The sequence below is a fragment of the Manacus vitellinus genome, unplaced genomic scaffold (genome assembly GCF_001715985.3).
Source record: "Manacus vitellinus isolate BGI_N305 unplaced genomic scaffold, ASM171598v3 scaffold_13_pilon, whole genome shotgun sequence".
Taxonomy (NCBI): domain Eukaryota; kingdom Metazoa; phylum Chordata; class Aves; order Passeriformes; family Pipridae; genus Manacus; species Manacus vitellinus.
Window position 1 is genome coordinate 5,301,373 of NW_021938999.1, and position 13,157 is coordinate 5,314,529.

Here is a 13,157-nt window from a genome sequence, read left to right on the forward strand (position 1 = left end):
GGGGTGGGAAAGCTGAACATAAGCCAGTGTGTGTGACCAGAGAGAGCATTTCCCCTAGTCCTTGGAGTGTGACTGATGTAACGGGGCCTCGCTCCCCCCGTTTCCCCCGCCCCCAGCTGCCGCACTCACATCTGTTTGTTGTGAAACCCGAAGCCCTGCCGCACGTGACCCTCGGCATCACGAATTCCCCGTTTTGTTTGGTATCCAAGGAGCCCGCGGGCACCGGAGGGAGGGGAAGGGTGGGGAGGCGGGTTGGGAAAAACTGCCGCATAGAAGCCCGAGGGGGGCCTTAAAAACACAGAAATCGTAAGCGGCCCTATTTTGTTTACTGCCTGTGGAATTGGATAAAGCAGATTAGCTCCATGTAATGCGAGCAGACCTGAGTTTCACCTTCTTGTCGCCCTCTCCTCCTCCCCGCCAGCCCCCTTTGTCCTTTTGTGTCTATTTTTGGTGTGATGGTGCAGACGCCACGTGGTCAGTGAAAGGGAGCTCGCCTCAGTAAACAGTCAGCTGATGGGGCTGTGTTATTCCTTGCAACGAAACAGCACAACCGGATGGGCCAAGTCTGTTGATGGTGTAACCCTGCAGATGACCTGAAATTACACCGCTAATGGCTTTGGCCTGTAAAAAATTGAAAGCTTTTTTTTTTTTTTTTTCAATTCCCAAATGTCAAATTTATGAATTTAATTTAGGCCTACCAGAAGGAGCTGAACAACGGGGAAGCACTCTAAACCTTTACTCTATTTTTTTTTTTCCCTGCTTTCAGGAACGAGAGTGTACAGCCCTCCAGAGTGGATCAGATACCACAGATACCATGGGCGGTCAGCAACAGTATGGTCTCTGGGAGTTCTGCTGTATGATATGGTTTGTGGAGACATCCCTTTCGAGCAAGATGAAGAAATCTTGAGGGGACGATTATACTTCAGGAGAAGAATTTCACCTGGTGAGTTCTATAGGGGTCAAGTGGTTTTTTTGGTTTTTGGGTTTTTTAAATAGTCCTGTACATTTGAGCTTGTACGGGGGTGGATTTTTATTGCTTGGGATTGTCTTTTTTTTTACTTTCCTAGTCTAACACAGCTTTCTTTTTTTTTGGTACAGAATGTCAACAGCTGATCAAATGGTGCCTTTCACTGAGGCCTTCAGACAGACCAACACTTGAGCAAATTTTTGACCATCAATGGATGCACAAATCTGAAGTAGTGAAGTCTGAGGACTGTGACATAAGGCTACGGACCCTTGATACTGATGTATCTAGCACAAGTTCAAGTAATGAGAGTCTGTGAAATACTAAGGACCTCGCACTGGGAGGGGAGCTACAAGCAGAAAGACCACAGTGCTGCTGCCAATACATAGGAGGGGCTAGAAAAATGCATTCATTATTCTGTAGTTGAATCTTTGTCTGAGGGACTTGATTTTATTTTCCCCCTTTGCTGGTTTCTGCTTTGGAATGAGAGATTTCCTTTGGAAACGCTGATGTTTGGGAGTTGCAGGCCAGTACTTAGTCAAAGACTGACCTTATTAAGAAAGCAGTGACCTCTTGAATACATGGTAAACTTTTTTGCTCTCATAGAGCCTGGACTAGATTTTATTTGCTTTTGAGTGCCTTTTTGAAAGCTGCTTCAGTGGGACTTTCTTTTTGAGCTGTCTATGTCCAAAGAAGATCCAGTTCATTATAGGAATTTGCTCCCTTTAGACTCAGTGCTGGAGGAAGCAGCTCCTATGATGCATTGGAGAACCTGTTCGGTGATTGAATGAAGTAGTCCCATCCACTGGTGATGGAATACTTGAACACAGACATTTCACTCTGCCCCCCCCCCCCACCCTTTCCAAATCGAACCCACCTCTGCTGCTCAAAATATTTCCTATAGCCTGCACAGAAATATGAACAGGTATATCGGCTTCTTTGTCAGAAACATTTATTCATGTTTCCTTTTATCATCTCTACCATTGGGCATGAGAAGCCCCTTTCTCAACTCCCCCTGGCCTTTTGTCACCCTGCGAGTCTTAAAGTATGTATGGGCATGATGAATGCACAATCAATGCAATATTCAAGGACTTTTACTTTTTTTTTTTCCATACCTGTATAATGTGTTTATGTAAACTTGGTTTTTCCCATGTACTATACAATTATTTATTGTTTGGAATTTAGAAGACCTCCCACAGTTTTCAGCTGTGGCTATTTATTTGGTTAATTTATTTGGTTAGAATTATTCAACACTGTGCTTTCCCCTCCTTCTCTCCATGGGAATTCTAGTGGTTTGCCCATGGCACTTTTTTTCTGCATTCCTGTTAACTTTTTGTTAAAAAAAAAAAATAAAATTCTGACCTTATCAGTTTTTTGTTGGAAGATGGGAAATTGTTGTACAAAGTTTAATTTAAGGGAAATAGAATGACTTTCTAAAGTTAGTCAGTATGCCTTTTGTCTGGTATTATTGTACCAGAAATGTAAAGTAATGCTGTTTGGAAGGGTTTTAAATTATTGACATTGTACAGTCTCCGTGCATTGGCTCTGGAAGGTAGAGTGGCAGAGTCATAAACCTTAATTTATTTTAATAGCTGTGTTTCTGTGATCTGGTTGCATTTATGCAGCTTGGATTTGGATTTTTTTCTTCTGTTTAACAGTGTGAAATGTATGGAGATCATATTTTTTATACAGGTATTTCAATTAAACTTTTTGTATATAACAGTTCTGTGTTTGTGTGCTTTTATCTTAACTATCCAGTTACTCTTGATGGTAGCTGGGGAACACACTATTATCATCTCAAACACGCTGGTACCATCTTACTCTGTTAAAGGTGTGCAGCAGCTGACCCTGAGTAGGTATATGGACTATGCCATTGGCAGTGATTGTTTTAGGAGAATTAAGCAATCCCTCGTGGACTGTATCTACTCCTTGATTAACCGTACTTGATTTTGGACTGAAGAAGGAGTACAATAGAACAGCACTAATGGCCTACATTAAAGGGAATAGGCCTGTAATTGTGGGACTTTTAACTGTAAACTGTGAATAACTGAAATACCAGTGTCTTCGAGTATAACAAGGAAAGATTTCTATAGCTGCTGGTGGTTGCTGTTTTCACAGTTGACATGTTTACTTTCCGTTACATTCAGTTTCCTTCTTCCTGCTTACCCCTTCTTCCTGGGGGTGGATGAGGACTTCCTGTGCCTTTACAGGAAAGGGACAGCATTCTTGGAGAGCAAGGCCACTTGTTTTCCTTCAACCCCCTTAGATTATCTGAAAAGACTGCTGTGTCACTTGATAAAGTACAGGGGAGTATGTGCTCTTCTCATCTATAGCAAAGAGCAAGAGAAATGTCCTCAGCATTTGTCTTAACACATTGGAAGTCAAGTCCTGCAGATTATTGAGTTCATCCTGGTGTCTCTGCAGCCAGAGACTGACCTGACTTGGTCTTTTTGTGGGGGTGGTAGCGATTACTAGATTTAACTACCACAGAGGGATATTTACCACAAGGTATATTTAAGGATGTGTTCGTGCTTAAAGGTGCTGTGTAGTTGTCAGATAAAGGGCTAGGCTTAGCATCTGTGGGGTTTATGTTATTTCCCTTTCTGGGGATCTTTCTGCTAGCTCATCTGCTATTATTTTGGTTCCCTGTGGGGAATATCTCGCTGACATCACATCAAGCTCCTGATGCTAAGTAGTTCAGACTCAAAATGCCCATAAATAGCAGGAGGTAAAGCTGAAGGAAAAAGATCATTTATGGTCTGTGCAGTTATCTGATGACATGGAGGGAAGGTGCATAGCTTTGACTTGGCATAAAAAAGTTCAAATTACTCTATTTGGGGGGAAAAAAAACCTAACCACAGTTGTGTCCATCAATTTGTTTACTATGTTTTCTGCTTTTGTTCCTTTTTCATTTTAGACTTGCTTCTCCAGTTTTTAATGAAAATCTGTACATATGTTCAACCTAGTCCCTGAGAAACTCCCACATACATGAAGAACCCTATTGGAGCTCTATTCATAGAAGTAAAAGATTCTGTGGTTAAGATTACTTAGGAAAATCACACAATGTCCTAAGAGAAGAATGCTTAAAAGTGAATATTTTGAGTTTTGCTTGGAAATGAGAGATTTCTTTTGCTTAAGAGGGGAGGATTCAGGTACACTACAGGAGAGATGATCCCAGTACCTACTGCAGTTCTTTAGGGAAACACATTTCTAACCACAAGTGGTCTCTGGAGAAATTCCAGTAGCCGACAGTAATTAACATCTTCCACTCCAATGGCTTCACATGTTCACAGCTGTAGAGAGAGATGGCAGTGAGGCCACACGGGTGAGCTTCAAAGGGCTACCAGAAAAGCTATTCTAAAACCACGTTTGTTAAAGCTATTGTTGATTGCTGAGCTAGGAACTTTCAACATTTCCACAGGAGCCGATGTTACTTTCCTTAGCTTCACAGAGAATCACTGTTGAAATGGTCTGTTTTGAAACATAAAAACTAGGTTTTCACCTTTTGCTACTGAGGCAAAATGCATTAAAAGGATAAAGGTCAAAAGGACACGGGCATGAGTGCTGACTCCCCTCTGGGATTAGCTCAACATAAAAGGTGCACTTTCAGTACTGCACAGGCAGCTTTCGTTGTGAAACTCCCCTGTACACTAATAGAAGCCATGTGGCTGAAACACCATATACCGAAAGTAATGATTTTTAAAAATAGCTTTTCATTGCAGTTGAAAGTTGGAAAATGATGTGTTAATATGGTTCCATTAGCTGAGTGTTTCTGCCAAAATGAGCAAGTTGGTGACAGCTCTTGGTTTCTCCTGTGCATTAAATGTTTCTCTGGGATCCTCCTCTTCATACTCTCCTCACTAGGTTGGTTTTCAACAGCACAGGGCTTGAAAAGTAAAATTCAGCAGGTCATTCAAAACACTACCATTTAAATCAGAGCCTGTTTTAACCATGAAAAATTGATTTACTAATGATCATATGTATATATGTATGCTACTGACTTCATAAGAGATATTTTAATACATTTTAATGCAGAAAGATCTTTAACAATGTATTGGTTTTTGTCATTGATATCCCTAATACAGGTCATTGTCCTGCATGCATAAGCATACACTCGCTTTTTTTTTTTCTTTTTGTTAACTAAGCTTATATTTACTGAAGCAGCCAAACAAGAGCCCTTTGAACAAAACTATCAGAAGGATGTTAGAAAGATTGACGAGGGTGTGTTCTCACCAAACACTTATGGTTGTCTCTCAGTGGTTTACTGACCTCTGTTGGTGAAATTAAAGTACATGTTCCAAAAATAATGATGCATAAATTGGGGAGACGTTAAAGCACTGCTGGCTGATATTTTTAGATATTGGTGAGTATGGCTAATACTTAAATATACCACAATGTTTGAAAAGATACCACTAAAAAATAAATAAAAAAAAATTACTACAGATATGAAAATAACTTTTCAATAAAAAGGGGAGAGGGAAGTATGAATTCAAAAGGCTGTCAACTCTGCATCTGCTGTTACAGCCGTAACCTGCCTAGTGTTCCCCTAGTCACCTACATGACTCTTGGCACGAGCATTTGAGAGCATATTAGCCCTCATTCTTCCACTTCATTTCAGTCACAATGAGAAGCACTTTTCTTCTGACACACAGATGGGCAATAATTCTCAGTGGTGTAACTAGATAACAGAACATTGTGGCCCTATCAGCCTATTATTAGCGGAATTTTTACTACTAACAGCAGTAATGCTACAATTGGCAGCAGAAGTCAAGATGGTGGCATTTTAGTTTCATTGTAATACAGTTTTTGATATAGTACCGAAATTTCCTCTGCTTGTAAATTTGCAATTACTTAATTTTGTGGTTATCTGTGATTTAAAAATTTAATATGTTTTTGCCTAAGGTGTTCCTTCAGGAAACGGACTTACCAGAGACACATTAAGCTTTGGTTGTATTGCAGAACTGCTGAACAAAGTGATAAGCAGGCCACAAATCCACGCAACTAAAAATGAATTTAAATCTGTATTAGACAGAATTCCTAAATAATGTCAGAGAGAGTTTGTCTCATAACTGGTGAATTTATGTGATCACAAAATATGTGGGCATAGAGACACACCAGTTCTTTTTTTTTGCTGAAGAGAAGTGATTCTAGAGACCTCCAGAACTGTGGTCTAACTCAAGGCAAAATGAGGAGCAGTAACATACATTCATTAAATTCTTACTTACATTTTCTTTGCTTGCAATCCCACCCCTTCTGGTCCAATAAATTTAAAAGGTATTCAGTCTTTGTATCCTTTACTGCTCATAATCTAATATTTGTAATACAGCTCAGCACACTCAAGTTTTAAGAAATGTTAAGTGGTTTCTAAATATGTGATAAAATCGGTGTGTTTATACCTCAAATGCTAGGATTTCCTTTTCCTTAAAATGCTATGAAGGAAATTACTTGCCTACGGAAACATTATGCTTACATAATAATATAAATTCAATATAGGTCTCAGATTAGCTGTGTTTAAGCTCTAATTAATATGGTCTTAGTAAGAACGTTATCTATTATAGTTAATACTCTGCTAATTGACTACACAAACCATTATGTAAAAAGCTGCTTATACTGGTCCACTAAGAGAATTAATGAGACCCATACTTTGACTTGCACTGTTTCTCAGGTGAGTCTGTGTTAAACCTGGAAATTACAATTAAGTCATAGACAGCAGAGTAACTTGTGGATCAATGTGATTCTTTGTTTACTATTAATGACTCAACAGTCACTTTAAGTCTCCAATCAGGAATAAGGAAAGATACCAGGAAATGATATTTAAAACCAAAGTATTTTGGTAGAGAATTTTGAAGCAAATGTTTTATCATTTTATGAATCATTGCCTGTGTAATACCTAGTTGGAATTTTTTTCTTTTATGTAAGTTCTACTGGAAAAAAATGTTATTTTGTAGAAATAAAAAAGTTTTGCTTGAAACACTTATTTTGGCAATTATGAATGGTCTGATTTCAGGATTGAAGCTTGTCTCTCCACTTTTCTGCTTCCCTTTTTTAGGACAGGAAAATATAAGCATCAAATATCAGTATATTCCAATTGAAACATTAATATGTTAACAAACATATGCTATAAAACGTTGGAGTGGGGATCCCCTATAATTTTTGTTCAAAAAGTTTCCAAACCTAATAGAGTCATGAAAGGGAACAGTCTCTTTCAAGATCATCCTAAGGGAAGATGTCCATTAACTGTGGGTAAATGCTTTCATGTTCAGAGTCCATGCAAGGTTTTTCTTTTTTCTTTTTTTTTCTTTTCATTTTTTGGGGTCAGGATGAGACAGGGTTATTTTTAGAGTTTTTTTTAATGTGTAAGAACTAGCAAAACCCTTAAAATATAAAGATTTACATCAACATAGAAAAGTGTAACAAATCTCTGCTTAGAGGGAAATTGTCTACTGTCCAGGTAGATGTAAATAGATAACAAACTTAATCCACAGGAAGGCAGATTAAGCTGTGGTAAGAAAGAGTTTTATATCTGTAAGGCTAGCTGAACACCAGAGTAAACAGACTGTGGAATATGGCAAATCATCATTTTAAGAAACAGGTATTTTTCATAAATCATCTAAAAATTACAGCTAATTTAACATTACTTTGAATTTCATCAGCCTAATACTCTCAAGTTACAAAAAGATATTTCAGTCCACAGCATTCATCTGCTTCTTGAACCAATATAAAATTTATTGATGATACTGCTTTTGCTACTGGCAAAACACTTTTTAATGCAGATTTTATCTAATCAATAGAAGTGGTGACAGATTTTCTCATGATGGTGAGGCTATGAGGCTACTTACCTTTTCTCAAAGCCAGCATAAGCTAAATTGTTCCGCACACTATCCCTTCCTGTTGCTGGTGCACTGATATTCAGATCAATAAATTCATCTGTCTGATAGAAACCCTGCGTAACTTAAGGAATATGCACAACCACGTGGGTCTGGGGCATGATGGAAGAGAGATGTTACTGCTGAAGAAAGGATATGTGTAATAACAAAATTTGCTCTAGGCAGTACCATTGAACATACACCCCCCAGTTTCTATTTGAAAACAAAGAATCTGCAGCAAAGAATTTCCAAGGAATATTGACAAATCCTGCTATTTTTAACCTTATGTGCAAATTATTTTAAAAGGTGTTTCTTTAAATGAGGTGCTGAGCAGTTGCTTGAAAGATATGCAGTACCTCAACTACTGATGAAGTGAAAGAACTCAGGTCAGTTAGAATCCTATACAGGTTAGAACTTAATTCATGACTATTTTTACACATTTCAACAGTATGCCCTGCTTTTTAACCAGCTTCACAGGTACATTTGCAAATGAGAAAATACATTAAACATTTCAGAATTGTTAATCAATCAAAACACATTACTGATATACATGAAGAAAAGATAAGTTGCAGTGAGAAAAAGTAATGTAAATGAGCTGAGATATCATAATTGCATTTAATGTTTTAGCTCAAAACCTATTATTTCCCTATTTCTCTGTCATTTTGAGTCTCTTCAGCAGGCATGAGCTCCACTGTAGTCTCTAGGATACTTTTACCAATACTCATAGTTTAATATGTAGAATTCTAATATACTTAAATGAAAACTTCAGCAACTGATCTTGGAAATCTTGGTCAGTCCCTATGTAAACCATGAATTTTGAATGCATTTTAAAGATACACCCTTCCCCAGTCTAGTGGTTGTTGAGGTGATCCACTCAAGTAGCTCTAACAGCTGAGGATCATAATTTCCCTGACAACTCCTAGCCAATATGTTCTTGATGGCATAGGATCCAATTCTGCAGTTCTTGTCCAAAAATTCTTCTGCCTTTCAGAATTCATAGCTGCACCTCTGTGTAAGACAGCAAATGAGTTATTTGGAAAGCAAGGACAAGGTAACTTGAAAGAAAAGTAGAGCATAAGAATTATATCAAAACCTGAGTCCTAGGTGGAATGTTTGATAATACCACAAAGAGTTACTTATCAAGTGTCTTTTTTTCTCATGTAATTGCCTGTTAGTGTGAAAAAGGGTTCATAACAATGTTGTTAATAATTGATGCCTCTCTTTTCCTCTGTTGAACAGACTTTCCATGTCATCAACTAAGGGCATGATTCAAGTCCTTTTATGGTCTGCAACAAACTCCTACCCATATAGGTGATGGGGGAACATGTGTGAGTCACAGTTGCGGAACAGATAATACACACTAAGTTACATTCTTATTATTTAATATTATTTTAAAAGCTAAGGTTCATATGGCAAAAACTGCACTGGTGCCAATGGTCCTTTTCACCCAGTTTTCACAGTCCTTTAGAAACTTCATTGACTGATTATGAATATATATATATATATATATATATATATATGTATGATATGAACCCTTTGTCTACATCTTACTGCCACCGTAAAGCTTTCTCATTTACAGAGCAAAGTAATATTGTTGACATCACTTAACATTTAGCCAAGTTATTAAGATACCTGAAATTATTTGCTCTTTCTGACCAATTTTTCTGTTCTTCTGGAAAACTTTGAATTTCTTAAATGGAAATTTTGAGTAGCACAAGTTCATATATATGACTATATAATTTATTAATATTTCAAACTCCTATAGTAAGTCTTCTCCAATGAACATATTAGTTTGGCTGAAGCCTACTGACAACTGAGCACCATAAATGATGATTATCAAGGCAATATTAGAAAGTCATAGAGAATCCCTGTACAAACACAAGATTATCAGAGGTGCACATGAAGTTCTCCCAGCTCTTGCAGATGGCCAGTACAAAGTTTATGTGGCACTGGAAACAAACTGAGATGGAAGACACTTCAAACATTGTGATGAAGCATCAAATGACTCAGACTAATTTTCTTCAGGGAAAGATCACTGCACTTTGCACAGTACTGCATTCCTGGCTGTGAAAATTCAAGTTAATTGATAGCCAATAGCTTAGACCTAGAGAAGAACACAAACATTTTTGTTGAAATGAAAGTATCTTGAAATAAAGTATCTAGATTAACATTTACAAAGCTGTTAACTGACACAAGTTAATGCAATCAACTCAGAGGAGCTGATTCATATACTTCAGCTAAGGTATTAATCAAACTTATTGCAAATAAAGTTTCTCAGGTAAATTTTCCAACTAACACCTCTTTGAAAGCAAGGGACAATAAAAAGGCATTAATTTTCTCCTTTTTCACTAGTTTTATACAAAGTCTGTGTGGGAACATTTGTTGAAGTACCTGTTATACCAATTTATCTGTAACAGTCTCAGTAGGGCTAAATAGGGTTAGATCAGTGCCTACTGCAGCCTGATGGATGGTTCTCATGTATATTTCCATGTAGACTGGTCCTTAGAAGGTGATTTGATTATTTAAAGAACAATTTACCATATTAAAGAATCATGTAAACCTATATTTTGAGGCTCCTGGCCACTGTAAATAGGTAAATGTCATTAAAAAAAATAATAAAGTGAAAAAAAGTTACAACGGCATCTTCTTCTGAATACAGCTACTCACTGATTACCGAAAACTATGGAGCAGCTACTTGCAACAGATCTTCAACACATACATGTTTCAGTATAACCATCTCAAAAACTGGCTGGGGTATGTTGTACAAATTTTGACCACAAGCTGGCCTGCATATGCCACTGTAATTTATATAGCTGATTACCTTTCACTTTCTAAAGGATATTAACTGGCATGAACTTTCATTTTTTTTACTTCCAGTAATTAATTCCCTGTAGAGAGTGACTGAAAACACTAAACAAAAGCATTTAATCAGAAATTATTAGAGTTGGTTTGTCAGCTGTTAATCAGCATGCATTTTTGTACAAGGAGTGAAAATTTTATTAAACCTCAATTGAAACATATTGTTTCTATAGCAGATCAGAAAGTAGTCATCTGTTTAGACTTGTATCCTAAGATTAATTGAAATCTAGTTACCTGCAACATGCAGGCATTTAGAAATTCATTCTGCTGGGCACTGAATGGAGCTACAATGGGTGAGGGTTGTAGCACAGTCAAGTATTCTTTTATTGAAGGTCTTCCAAACTTCTACCACAATGCAGACTGACAGCACAGTGAAGGAATACTAATGAAACTAAATGGGCTTAAAACTGGAAAGTGAAGAATACTAAGGAGGAAAAAAATTGCTTCACAGATTTTCAGATTCATTGTGGTAGCCTGGTCTTGTGAATGATATGGGTACTAGAAGTTTGTACAATCATTCCTGCTTGAATCTTTATGACAATAATGATTTTTTAAAAAAGTGATTTTGTATATATCTGCCATTTCTAGGGAAGTAACTACAGCAACTTATTCAAAGCTGATGAAACCTGAATGCTCTGGTGTAACATTAGTCTAAGATTCAGAAGGAAAAATTCAGTAAAATGACAATGACAGATCACTTTTTATTATTACAGTGAGATGCAAAGGCTTGCAAAACACTGTTTGTTTCCAATGGCTTCTTAAATATATCGGCGTCCTGCTGCATCATCGTTATGTAGGAACATGTAAGAGGTGCATATCTCATTACTGTTTTCTGGGAAGAATGTTGTATAGGCCCCTGGTCTTGCCAGAGTGCAACAGATGCTGCTGTATCCATCAAGATGACTCAACAGCAGCCAGTCATTTGGACAAAACCAAGATTAAGAGTTGGCTTGTTGGACCAACTGGCACAGGGGAATCTCATCACTATATCTGCTGCTTGTTGTGTGTTGTAGAATCTCACTATTACGAAGCTCGAAAAGTTTTGCTCTGTCTCTGCATGTTCCTCAGCCCAGGGTTCACCTTTGACTATGTGGATTTCTTGTTTCTTCACCATTCTTTACCATTTTTACAACAAACCCTTTAGTTTCACATATCTCTTGACGTTCTTGGTTTCTCTGTCTCTTGCCTCCAACCCTGACATCAGCTATTTGCTAAGAGCTTTCATGTCCCAGGTGTATTGCTGCTGCGACGATATTAAAGGGATTACAGTCAGAACATATGGTCAGATGTAGCAGCAACAAGTCCAGTACCTCACTGAGAGCCAGATGCAGACATGGGTAAAAAGGTATTAATGTTTTATATGATTCCTATTTATCATTAGTGGGCATTGATTAAGTAAGTAATATGACTTATCTCAGGCACGCAGCTTTGCTCTGAAGCACTTGCAGTCCAGAAAGGCAAACAGTAGGCAAAGTGTAAGGGGAAAAGGGTGAATATATTTTTTAAAAACAAATACCATCTATTTCCACTGGTCCTCTGCCTAGCATTATTAACTTGCAATACTTTGTAGGCATCCAAGTTGAATCTTCCTGCTGTTACTGGAAAATTTTTCTTGGCTCAGATATGAAAACAATTTCCTTTCAAACTCAACACTATGTTGTTACAACATCCACTTTGATAATCTAATGGTCAAATGTGATGACTGTCTCCTGGAGCACCTCACAGGGACACTATTGTTGTGTGACGGTGACCTTACATCTGGGAACAGCCTTGCTTAGGGCTTTCCAAATGTCTTACAAGGCCATATGACAGATATGTGTAAGGCTTCATGTCAGTCACGCTGGTTTAAAAACTCCTTGACAGTCATGCCGCTTGTGACTCCCTGTGCTGCTGTGACATATGACCCTTACACTGCAAATATTCTTCTATATTATGCAAGGGTGTCACTACAGAAGGAGGATTATGTGATGTCATGGCTAGAGTCTGATCCTGCCTCATCCCCAGATGTACAAGCAGAAAACAGTTGAGTGGATTAGTATGTAAGTGGCTTTTAGAGGCAACTGCCCCCTTATTCTGACATTGCTAGGTGAACAGATGCTAGATGTTGCTAGATATTGCTGCTAGGTGTTGCTGAATGGCCCCAATCTGCTCAATAACCATCTGCATCAACTTATAACATAGGATAACCCTGGAGAAAAGCAGCCAGTGGAACCAACTCACCTTTGTCACATGCACTGGTACCTTATTTTTACTTCGGGCATGTACACATTACTCTATTTTTATCTCTTGACTTAGTCATAGTTGGTAGCTGATCTCATCTCCTCTTTACTGACAAAAAAAATCTAGTCAGAGCAACCATATCACTTCTAACAGGAAACTACATCAGCCACAGCTGGTCTGCTAAAACAGAAGACACCAAAGCAGAAAACATTGATAAAAGTAGGTGTTTAAGGTAGGCCTTTCTTTCA

General features: G+C 37.9%; 1 non-coding gene across 1 annotated transcript; it reads left to right on the forward strand.

The window, feature by feature from the left end:
* Nucleotides 1–259: 259 nt before the first annotated feature.
* On the forward strand, nucleotides 260–2,686 carry LOC103760163. Its single transcript, XR_003915594.1, has 2 exons — nucleotides 260–943; nucleotides 1,099–2,686. It is a non-coding gene; the product is annotated as an uncharacterized LOC103760163 (transcript).
* Nucleotides 2,687–13,157: the final 10,471 nt, after the last annotated feature.